The sequence below is a fragment of a genome, unplaced genomic scaffold (assembly GCF_019419815.1).
Source record: "Pyrus x bretschneideri cultivar Hongxiangsu unplaced genomic scaffold, Pyrus_bretschneideri_v1 Contig2, whole genome shotgun sequence".
Lineage (NCBI taxonomy): Eukaryota > Viridiplantae > Streptophyta > Magnoliopsida > Rosales > Rosaceae > Pyrus > Pyrus x bretschneideri.
This window is the reverse complement of record NW_025999501.1, coordinates 9,958,300-9,971,624: the sequence shown is the minus strand read 5'-3', so window position 1 is coordinate 9,971,624 and position 13,325 is coordinate 9,958,300. Positions and strand designations below refer to the sequence as shown.

Sequence of the window (13,325 nt, the reverse complement as noted above, 5' to 3'; positions counted from 1 at the left end):
AGGAAAAGGAAGAAGCATTAATAAAGTCTCAGGCTGGATCTCTTAGTAAGTTTTTCAAGAAACAAGATGACAGTTTAGTGAATGAGGAACAAGGGAATCATGACAATAATGGGGAAAAAGATGAATTCATGACTGAGACTAATAACGAAGAGCAAGATGAGCGATGTGAGCCTATATCTGATGATGGTAGTAAAGAGCAAGAAGATAAACCTTTGATTGAGACTGACATTGAAGAACATGATCAAGCTAATGAGAATGGTAAAGATAATGAAATTGTCTTTCCTTTGAATATTGATGATCTAGGGAATTGGGATAAGATTGATCAAAATCTTAGGGACATCTTAGTGGAAAGAGGTCCTAAAAGAGTTGATGATGTCGCATTTCTAAAAGATAATTCAGATAGGCATTTTTCTTCTGTACATTACATTAGAAAATTGCCTAATGGGGAGACGCAAGATAGGAAGTGGCTAGTGTACTCATGTTCTTTGGATACAGTATTTTGTTCTTGTCGCAAGTTATTCAAGCAAATTGGAATCAAGACTTATCTTGATAATGAGGGTTTTAAAGATTGGAAGAATATTGGTCACAGGCTTACAACTCATGAAACTAGCAAGGAACACATTCACTACATGAGTGAATGGATTGAATTGGAAAGAAGATTGCAAAAATGTAAAACAATTGATGAAAGTATGCAACAACAAATCAGCAAAGAGAAAGAACATTGGAGACAAGTGTTATGGAGGATAATTGCTGTTGTGAAAAGACTTGCAAAAGTTGCTTTGGCATTTCGTGGAGACAATGAGAAGCTGTATGAAGAGAATAATGGAATTTTTTAAATGTAATTGAAATGATTGCTGAATTTGATCCTACAATGCAAGAGCACATTCGGTGTATTGATACACATGAGACTCATTACCATTATCTTGGTCACAAGATTCAAAATGAATTGATACTACTGTTGGCAAGTGAGGTTAAAAGTGAAATCATAGCAAGAATCAGAGAAGCAAAGTATTTTTCAATGATACTTGATTGCACTCCAGATGCTAGTCACGAAGATCAAATGTCTCTTATAATAAGGTGTGTGGATGTTACAAAAACTCCAATAAAGGTTGAAGATTCTTTTTGGAATTTCTAAATGTACATGACTCAACATGACGTGCACTATTTGATGTGCTTTTAGGTGCATTGAGTACTCTTGAACTTGGTGTTGATGACATAAGGGGACAAAGTTATGACAAAAGTTCAAATATGAAAGGCAAAAATAAAAGCGTGCAAAGCAGAGTACTTGAAATAAATCCTGGAGCATTCTACACTCCATGTGGCTGTCATAGCCTTAATCTTGCTCTTCGTGATATGGTCAACTGTTGTCCTAAAGTTATGTCTTTTTTTGGAGTGGTACAATGTATATATACATTGTTCTCATCCTCAACAAAGCGATGGAAAGTTTTTACAAATCATGTGCAAGGAAGTCACACCCTCAAACTGTTGTCACAAACTTAGTGGGAAAGTCATATTGAAAATGTTAAACCCATAAGAGAAAGTGCTTAACAGATAAGAGATGCTTTGATTCACTTGGCAAATAATAGTGAAGATCCTAAGTTAAAGAGTTAAGCCGAATCCCTAGCAATCCATGAGCTGGAGAATTTTGAGTTCTTGTTAGGTATGGTTATTTGGCATGAATTGTTGTTTGCTATTAATATTGTTAGCAAAACTCTTCAAAAAGAAGACATGCATATTGATGTTGCTATTGATCAATTGAAAGGGCTTATATCCGTTCTTGATCGGTATAGAGAAACTGGATTTGAAGTGGCAATGAATGAAGCTAAGAAAATAACAAGTGAGATGGAGATTAAGCCTGTTTTTCGTGAGAAACGCATCATTCGAAGAAAGAAACAGTTTGATGAGAGTGCTAGTGAAGTGGCAACACAATCAGCAATTGAAGCTTTTAGAGTTGATTACTTCATTTATATAGTTGATCAAGCTCGGACTTCACTTCATATCAGGTTTGAGCAATTTCAGAAATACGAAGAAACTTTTGGGCTTTTGTTTAATTTGAAGAAGTTAAAAGATGTAGACAATGATAGCTTGAAGAGTTTTTGTATCAATTTTGAAGGATTTTTGAAACATGGTGAGCATTCTGATATTGATGGAAAGGACTTATTTATAGAGCTAAGAATCTTGAGAGAAACTTTGCCGAAGGAAATAAATCGGGCAATGGAAGTGCTTGAAATATATAAGACAAATGGATGGTTGTTTCCCGAATGCATGGGTTGCGTATCGTATTTTGTTAACCATACCAGCTACAGTTGTCTCTGCAGAAAGAAGTTTCTCAAAATTAAAGTTGATCAAATCGTATCTTCGATCAACTATGTTACAAGAAAGATTAAATGGGTTAGCTATTTTGTCAATTGAAAAAGAATTGGTTGAAAAGTTAGATTATGTAAACTTAATTAGTACATTTGCGTCTAAAAACGCGAGACATGTAATATTTAAGTAATGTTTGCATATCTTTTTTCTTTGGATATGAATTCTAATGATTTATGATGTAGAAATGAACTTTTTCATGTATTTAGCGAAACATTTCTTATACATATAAATGTACAACGAGTCGGGTGTCAAAAAACTTTAAGGCTCCCTATTCGAATGCTCGCTTAGGGCCCCCAATTTCTCAGGACCGGCCCATATATTTACACAATATCAACAGTAATTTTGAGAAATTCCATAAGAGAGCCAATTTCATCTCCTGTAGTCAGAAGAACATCAAACTGTATTCGAATTCTTATGCCCATTTCTTAATTGCATTAATTAGGTTGCAGTCAAAATTCGGTTCTGAATATTCAATCTTATGTCAGTATGAAAACTTTTCAATGCCACCACAATAAAGAACTGAGGAACAAATAATCAAAAATTGGTTTCTGAATATTAGTTACCTTTGCTTTATAATTTTCTTTCCCTCAATTAGTATATGGTACTCATTTGTATATATGAATTTATCATGTTTAAACCATATACCTTCTCTTCTAATAACCAAGTTCAAACCATATATATCAACACCGATTGCTTTGATAAATGACTTCATCGAGCTTGTTGAGTTGACGCGCTTCATCAGTCTTCCAGTGTAAGATCAGAACAAAATATCAGATATACATATACATATACATATATATATATATATATATATATATGCATGCATGCTTATAAAATTAACAACGACATTAGAAGAAAGTGGTTGTATTTATCACTATATCAATTAACCAAAACTATGAGCATGAAAACAAAGAAAAAAGAAAGAAAAGAAAGAAAGAAAGAATGAAAAAAACCCTAAAACATGCCATGGTTTTCTAGAAAGAATGAAAAAAACCCTAAAACATGCCATGGTTTTCTAGTCATATAGCTAGTTCGATAAAGTAATGAACCAACTATTCATATCCTTCGTTATATCAAAATTGAATAAAGAAGCATTTGAAGTACAGGGTATTTACTTCGAAACTCAAATAATTTGGATAACACGATCAATAATTATAATAGAAGGAGTGGCTAACTTGATCGAAGCGGCAACCATGGAAGACGGACATGAGAAGATGAGTAGCAATACCGAAATCTTCTACAAACACCTAGCTAGATACAACTACTTTATGGGAAGTGTTTTGTTGTGTGTCTAGGATTTGCATGGACCTTAGTATTTATACTGGTAAGGTATTAGGTTTTCTGTCCACAAAGGAATCCCAAATCCCACTTTCTTAGCCTACCAGTTAGGTATCATAAATACATAGTTATCAAGGATTCAATCAGCTTTATTTGGATTCCAAGACTCACATTCATAAGGCTGATACAAAGAGATCAAATCACAATCTTAGCATTACTCTCTATTACTTCATTCCTATTACAGTGCATACCATTTAAAGGTTTATTTATATTGGATTAAATCCAACATGTATTTGTTTCTGTTAATAAATCGTATTGAATGTTATCAGATCTCTACGTATTAGAGAATTGATTTGATTAAGAATTGTCATTGCATTGTATATGAAAAGGGTATACGAAAAGCATAATTAAGCTTCCATTAAACACTTAACAAGAAGAATAGAAAAGATTGTTTCTGGTTTTCTTTATTCTTTCAATAATTAACTGTGTTTACACGATTTTATAGACTGAGAAACCAACAAGTTTCTTCACAGAAACTGAAGATACATACGATTTTCCCAAATTCAATTTATTACAAGGAGTACGCTAGCTACTAAGTACGTTCTAATCATCAAAGCTCAAAATCCTTATTGCAAAACTTTATTATCAAATTAACTTGGCTATCGTCCTCTAAAACACATCGTCATCACCATCATACTGATCAATGCTTGATGAAAACCCGCTCACAGGCCCAGAGGACTTGAATGCCATCAGATCATCAGGCGACACGAGATAATCACTCGGTAGCCAATGGTTGTCGTGGCTTGTCAGCCTATAATCACTTTTTGCCTTGACAATCAATTCTTCTTAAACTGATGATGAAGTGAAGGATGCGAAAAATGGGTGCTCTTGTTTGTTTGTCAAACAATGGGCGTTGTCAAAACTAATGAACATTGAAGAATTTCTAAGATTTGTGCAATCCAAGATCAGGTCAGAAGTTTTGAAGTAGTCTCTGCACGTGTGGGTGCCATAATATGTGGTTCGTAACACTGATGGATGATCTTGAACTTGTTGAATGTGCTTGGTTGCTTTGCACCCTTGATCGAATTTGTGAGTGCATCTAAAGTGGTTCCTGCATACACATAACATAACTATGGTCAACTTTATTTCTTGTAATTATTACCATTGTAACTATTGAAATTTGTTTATAGTTTACAAGGTAAATCGTATATAAGTATGTACCTTGGATGCTTGGCATTGTGGATAACTTTCTGTCCGTACTTTCTCCATGCACGACCATCATCAATCAAATCAGGAGTATCTGTAGTCCAAGAGTGTGTAGTCTTTCTGAAAGGAATCAACAAGTTGCAACTCTTTGTTAGAACTTTTAAATCAATAAATTGGGCAGAATTCCCATCTATTTTTTTGATAAAATGTACGGTTAACGTTAACTGGTAATGCTGGCATTATGCTGCCATGGTAAGAAGGATAGGAAAGGATATTTAGATCATTAAATACAAGGAGCAACATAAGCATCCAAATTTTGCTAGAATATAGCATAACATGAACATATAAGAGCAAGTGGTAGTCTTCACTCTTTTGTCTCAATAAAAATTTCTATGCATTATTGAATAGAAAAATACAATTATATTTATCCACAGGAATCTAACAGTTGTTGTGAGAAATTTAATTATAATTCTAGTTGTTCACACATCGACATAAATCTAACAATTGTTATGAACAAATTAATTACCATTATTCGTATCACGGGTGGGTCATTAGTTCTCACCATTTAGTATTGTAGGTTTCATATATAGATGTTTGAAATTGAACAATCAAGTAATCATACATGGAATGATCCTTTAACTGGAAAAAAATTCATTTTTGAACAATATGTTAATGCAGGTGTTGATGATCATATTACCTAGGTAGTAATTAATTAGAGAAATATAACTAATTACCTTCTCTTGTAAGAACCTCTACCATCCTTGAAGGTTGAAGTACTCTTACAACTAATTGACAAATCTCCAGGATCCTCACAAAGAGGATTCGACGAGGATCCGGATTCGCAGCAGACCATACTGAGCCTTATCTCTGACTTAATTGCTCTGACTTAATTGCTCTGACGACCTAAACACTCGATAGAGTACTCAGAAGCTGACTTCGAAACACCTATAAATAAGCCTTTTGACTCCTCATATTTCTGATTTGATCGTCGAAGCACCTACGCTGGAAACCATATTTCTAGATACTTGGTTTCATGACATTCTCTTGTTTTTGTACTTGAAGATCCCCTCTGACAACCTGTACAGAATTTGTTGAAACCATCTTTCTAGACGCTTGGTTTCACGACATTCTCTGTTTTTTTTTTTTTTTTACGTGCAGATCCCCCTCTGACAACCTGTACAGAATTTGTTTCAACAATTATCATATTTGTTAATTAGTAGTTGTAATGACCCGTCCCTAAAATTTATAGTTTTTATAATTTTAAAATGTGAATTTACGAAAATGTCTTTCGAGGCAAATACGTTGATTTTTGTTGAACACCTTGTCGTGTCATGTAAAATATGTTTTCTTGGCATATTTGGGTTGTACTTGTCGACAGGAGCATGTAGGTACAAATAAAACGTGATTTGGAGTTATAACGAATGAGATATTAACGTTTAAAGTCGGAGACATTTTAGTAAATTAACTATTTTCTGGAAGGCTCCAAATTTTTGGAGCAAAATTTGGAAAGCCATGTGTGTGGTCTAGATTGAATGAAAGAAGGAATGGACGGTTTGGAAGAAAAGATAAAGGAGAGAAATGAGGGGTGGGACACCCAATTAGAAAGAAGAGAAAGGGAGAGTGACCAATTGGGGATAGAAGAAAGGAGGGGAAATGAGAGAGTGGAAGAGCACCGGATCACCCTTGACCCGGTTTGTCCTGTCGACCTGACCCAATTCCTACACACCTCAACGCCAATTCCGACGTTTTTTTGGCAAATTGACCTTCGCTATCACCTACACACGACTCCACAACCCTTCTTTTTCTATTTCCACCCCAAACCCGATGGATTTTGGTCTTGATTTCATAAGGATAACGCCGGCGGCACTATAGGGGAGATTGGCGGAATACCACCATTTTTTATGGCAAAACCTTCAATCACTACCACCATTAGCCTTCCCTTAAGCTCAAGAATAATGCCCAATCATTGGTTGGAGCGGCGGAGTTGATAGGAGGACGAATCAAGAATCACCCTTTGTAGGGTTTCCGATGGGTTTTAGTGAAATTGGGGCTTCGAGGATCTTCATTACTGTAAAATTTGGGAATTTTGGGAGCTGTTAGGTTTTCCGACGAGTTGTGATGGCCGACCGCTACACACGGCGGCGCGTGGAGGAAAACCCGAGGATCCACGACATGCTGAATCTGAATCCGCCATTTGTTTTCCCAAATTATAACGTTTTAGTATAGTTTTACTAAAATGTCCCTATTCGTGTTTAGGCGCGTTAGCGGGAAAAGATTACATCCTCGATAGTTCGAACGGCTTCAGGCAATGGAAAAACTTGTGAGTGGACCCCTTCATAACTTAAATATTTTTATAAAATATTAGCCTAGCATGCATTTAATACGTTTGGTTATTATGTTTTCTAGATTTACATAATTATGGTTTAAATCGAATTCATGGTTTAATTGCTTTACAAAATATTCATGATTTTATTGAAATTACATTTACAAATGGTTATGAATTATGGGATTTGCATATATGGATTTCTATTGATCTCGAATACGACTTATATTATGAAGATGATTTATTTTATAAATTTGTGAACATGATTTTCCATGGATTTATGATACGAGATTTTGAAATATGTCTTTAGTGCTTATCTAGTGGGTTATCATACAGCACATCCGCACACCATGGTATTATGTCTATGGCCATAGGACACAGGTAATGGAGGAGTGAGATATGATATATTATATACCCCTATCTTCATCGTCGAAAGCAGTGTCAGATAGCTTCACTAGCTACGGCTAGTGTCGGTTTGGATGTATGCTATTTATATAGCTTCACCTACGGGTGATGGACATGTTATTCAGCTTCACCTTCGGTGATGGTCAGGCCTTCAGGCAACTATGATACCCCTAGTTGAGTGCTTTACCGATGAGATTTATGGATTTGCCTTCAGGCGACATTTTTAGCATTTTTGAGCATAGTTTTACACATATCGATTCTACAAACATTTTTCATTGCATGCTAGGGTTTTCATAAAACCTATGTAGTATCATATATATATATATATATATATGTTTTCAAAACAGGGGGTTATTATGTTCAAAAATAAAATGTTTTCCTATTATTAGTACTAACTAATATTATAAACTGTGGTCCACTCACCTTTTCTGGTTTTGCGCCCCCTTCAGGAATTAGGATCGAGGCACATGATCTCGGCTTCAAGACTCTATAGCATAGATATTCTCGAGTCTTCTCAGTATAGGTATCATTTCTTTATTCGTACCTTTTCATAATAATTCCTTCCATATTATTCTTAATAGTTGTATGCTCTGAACACGATTCTGCATTGGTTTATATATTTCTAATTAAATATTTTATCGGTATGCTTGTTTCTAATGATTTCGTCACCCTCGGGTGTCGGCCAGCACGTGCCTACCCTGGTATGTGCGGATATCAAGGCTAGGGTGATGTCAGTAGTAATTGTTAAAGTAAATGGTGTGGTGCTTTGTAATTGGCAAGGAACACTAGTTTTTGTAAGGTTTCAACGAAGTTTTTTGTAAGGTTTCAATAATTTTTTTTATTGTTGATGACCAAGTTGACAATACTCACCAACATTAATTGTACATAATGAGATAGCTAAAGCCTTACTAATGGGGTGGATAAGCCTTTACCCATCTCATTAGAGCAACTCCAACGTACCTTTTGGCCCTGTGGACAGGTTGCTCCAGCAACCCAATTGCTTGCCAAAGTGGTTTCAACCCATTAAGGCTATTGGGCTAAGGGGGAGCCTAAGGGAGAGCTCATGATCAAACCCAAGGCCAAGCGCTTGAGAGAATAGTGATCAAGGCTGACGTCAGCCATAATGTAAAATAATTTGCTTCATGCGTGTGGCTAACAAGAGTGCATGGGGGGTATGTGTCTCCAACACATTTTCAGACGTTGAGATCTACATGTCAGCCCCACTCAATCACATTTGAATCGGGACCGTTGATTTCTAGATCAACGGTCTAGGTTTTTAGGCTTTAAAACTTTTAAAAAATGAAACAAAAAGGGGAAAAACTAGAAATTACTATGGGCCACGTGTAACATTCTGGACTGTTGGATTTCAAATTTTTTTTCTAATCCAATGGTTCAGATTAATTAAGTTAACAATTAAAAAAAAATAAAATTAAAGATCCGAAAATTTTTTAAAATTATAATTTTTTTCTATAAAAACCACATTTTATCATTTTCTCCCACTTTACACCACATTTCAATATTTTCAATGATTTTAAACAGTTAAGGACATGTCGCGTGACGAAATTGGTTAAAAATCTATCGTAATCTATCTATAAAAATTGTACTTTCGGATAATGACACGTAGTGTGACAAGATTGGTTAAAATTGTATTTGAAATTTACAAAAAAAACAAAAATTATTTATAAAAATACTAATATTTTATTATCTATTGTCATCGCTATTTAGTTTAGGGATGTAGATACAAAAGGAAATTACTGTTCATTAAAGACAGTTACTATTCACTTGAGGAGATTCAATTGCCCATTGCCATTGGGAGCCTCTATACACTGAAGCTGCTCTTAGTCACTGTTAAGGGTTTAACCACCTCATTTTGTATAAACCATTGTGGTGGCTTTGTTAACTTTTCTTGTAATGTCCTGAGGTGGTACATTTCATATACTATGTCTTGCTTATTCAATTCAAGAGGCCTTAAATCATGATAACCCGATCCAAAATCATGATCACCATCGTTAATAGTAAGTGATCTGTTATTACCAAGATTTATAATATGATTCAGAGAAATATTAAGAAAACTCTCTCAAAAGTGAGACTCTTTACTACCTCATGTTTTGGTATAATATTTTATAATGTTGACACAAAAATTTATTTAAAGTGTGAAGTATCAAAAAGTCAAATCAAATCATATTTTGAGAGAATCTCTTTAATATTTTTCATCACGCTATCTTATTTTTTGTTTACTTTTAGTTTTGGTTGATCATAATTTATTTCACGTCACCGCCTGAGGTCTTTGTTTCGTCATCGACTGGTTGGATTCCTAGTTGCTATATGCTGGCGTACTAACCTTCTGGATATTTATTTTAAATTTCTTTTTCATTACAACTAGCATAATATTAATTTTAAAATCCCAAGTTGTTTGGAAAATGGGACATCAAATACTATATATTATCCCAACTTTAAGTAACATTGTCTTTCGTCTTGTCCAAATATAATTTCATCTGAGACACAGCTTTCATACAAGGTTTTACACGGGCAACGTTTTCTTAGAGCCGCCCCATACCGACATGCCTATTTGTACTTTATAAGCATTTCGCCTTAGTAATGAAATCTTCTATTATATTCCCCTTTAAAGAAAGTTCTTTGTATCTTTTATTTGTAGATCTAAAGACTTTTCATTTTCTTACAAGCGGAGCGTCCAAAAGCATTAGACAAAGAAAAAAGTATAACGAACTTGTTGAACAAGCTTGACTAATACGGCAGGAGCAAATCAATTAATCAGACCCATTCCCATCAGTTTCACACAAGCTTTAATTAATCAAATTAAGTTTCTAGGAAATGACATAACCTAGGTAGAGAATGAAGTTGGACTATACTTTCCATCATTTCTGTCTGTAGCATAATAAGTAAAGGCATCCAAACTTGAATATTTGAGCATCAAGTCCGTGTTCAGTGTTCCATTCAGACAATTACATGGAACTTTCCAAGCATTCTCTTCCAATATGATTGCTGAAGATCGGTGGCCTTCTCTTTCCTGTTTTTTTCCTTTTCTTGTCAAAGGCGGCCTCCTCGTATTTCTGCTTGAGGACAAGACATGGAACTATCCGAGCATACTCTTCCAATATGATTGCTGAAGATCGGTAGCTTTCTCTTTCTCTTTCTTTATTTATTCCTTTTCTTGTCAAGGGCGGCCTCCTCGTATTTCTGCTTGAGGCACAAGACAAGACACAAACAAAGCAGATAAAAAGCGAATTAAGCCAATGAAAAGGGAAGTGTAAATTATATGTTACTCTTTCAGAATTGTGTTCAATTGCAACCTCATATAGCATATTTGAAACATTTAAATCTCATATATTTACTTAGTATTTTATTTTAGGGGTGTGATATTCACACATCATTTTTTACTTCTCACACACCTTTTTCATTTTCGGCCGTCGGATCGGATGAAATAAAGAAGATCTAATGGATAGAAATTAACAAGGGTGTGTGAGAAGTAAAAAGGGGTGTGTGGATAGCATACCTCTTTATTTTAATATCATATATATGTTAAAAATCCTTTTAAATTGACTCCTAACAGATGACTAATGCATTTGCATAAATTGGCTCCTAATTCTATTTATTTTCAATAATAACCATTCATTTTATGTATCATTGGATGATACGTAACATTCAACCAAAATCTAACAGACTTGGAAAACAGTCTTTCCTTCCCAAGGCAAGCACTACCTGTCTTTCTGGATCTATACGTCCAGCGATACAAAATCTCAAATTCCTCATGTGCCGCCCCAGCTGCTATATGCCTAGTGTCCCATGTCCCTTGACAGTCTTTTCATATATATGTCTAAGTTCTAATATGGAAAAGGATTCCTGCCAAAAATACTCTTTGGGTATCCCTCATGCCTCATAAATTTATATGTCCACGACTTCTTTATTTACATAAACATATATATAATCACATAATAAACTCATAATTCTCACATAAAAATAGATAAAACACAAATGAGAATTGTTACATAGATTACTATAAACCTCATTCATTTGTATAATGATCTTTTCGCTAAATGCTTTCTATCACTCTCAGTTGTTAATCAACAAGTTATGCGTCAGTTCTTCATAGTTAACTAATCATGCATATCTAGTTAAATGACTAATGAGGAAAGCAAAATTGTAGACAAAAATTAATTGATTAGTCATGCAAATCTCCTATGCTGTTAATATTGCTATAAACAAGTTTAACCTCTCATAATTAGTTTTTAAGCATAATATGCTATTCACATCTCTTGAGAAAATTGGTTCAAACCAAAAGCTACAATTTTATCATAAGCCAAGCTCACGGCAATATAAGAAAAAACCACCTTAACATGCTTGAACCAAAATACCCATACCAGTAGCACTATACATGTCATTTGTTTAATATATGTTCCAAAATTTATATTGACTAACTTACATATATAGGAAATATATTGAATGCATTGGCAGGCACGTATATTGATGGTATATAACTAGCATATGATGTATCCTTCCAACACAATTTTAATGCGTGTTATCATAGTCATATATTTACATAATATCAACAGTAATTTTGAGAAATTCCATAAGAGAGCCAATTTCATCTACTGTAGTCAGAAGTACATCAAACTGTATTCGAATTCTTATGCCCATTTCTTAATTGCATTAATCAGGTTGCAGTCAAAATTCGGTTCTAAATATTCAATCTCTTATGTCAGTACGAAAACTTTTCAATGGAACCACAATAAAGAACTGAGGAACAAATAATCAAAAATTGTTTTCTGAATATTAGTTACCTTTGCTTTATAATTTTCTTTCCCTCAATTAGTATAACTCGATTAGTATATGTTGCTCATATGTATATATGAATTTATCATGTTTAAACCATATACCTTCTCTTCTAATAACTAAGTTCAAACCATATATATCAACACCGATTGCTTTGATAAATGACTTCATCGAGCTTGCTGAGTTGACGCGCTTCATCAGTCTTCCAGAGCAAGATCAGAACAAAATATCAGATATACACACATACATACATACACACACACACACACACACACACACACACACACACACACACACACACACACATATATATATATATATATGCATGCTTATAAAATCAACAACGACATTAGAAGAAAGGGGTTGTATTTATCACTATATCAATTAACCAAAACAATGAGCATGAAAACAAAGAAAGAAAAAAAAAACCTAAAACATGCCATGGTTTTCTAGTCATACCTAGTTCGATATAGTAATGAACCAACTATTCATATCGTTATATCAAAATTGAATAAAGAAGGATTTGAAGTACAGGGTATTTACTTCGAAACTCAAATAATTTGGATACAATTAACACGATCAATAATTATAATAGAAGGTATAATCGTTAATTATTAGCATGCCAAAATCCATGTATTATCGTATATATATGCGATCACATGATATACGACTATATAATGACATCAAGAATTACCACTCCAATCAAGAATTAATGACATATTGATCAGCTTTCTTGTTTATTAGCCTAAACTTTTATTGTTTTTAACCATATAATCAAGGGCTCTGAAACCACTTGTCAAGTTTATATGGTTATATAATTAAAACACAAACAAAGGAGTGGCCAACCTGATTGAAGCGGCAACCATGGAAGACAAACATGAGAAGATGAGTAGCAATACTGAAATCTTCTACAAACATCTAGCTAGATACAACTACTTTATGGGAAGTGTTTTGT

The 13,325-nt window shown here is 34.2% G+C and overlaps 1 pseudogene; it reads right to left on the bottom strand.

Moving 5' to 3' along the window:
* Window positions 1–4,314: 4,314 nt before the first annotated feature.
* LOC103939453 lies at window positions 4,315–5,704 on the bottom strand (annotated as a pseudogene).
* Window positions 5,705–13,325: the final 7,621 nt, after the last annotated feature.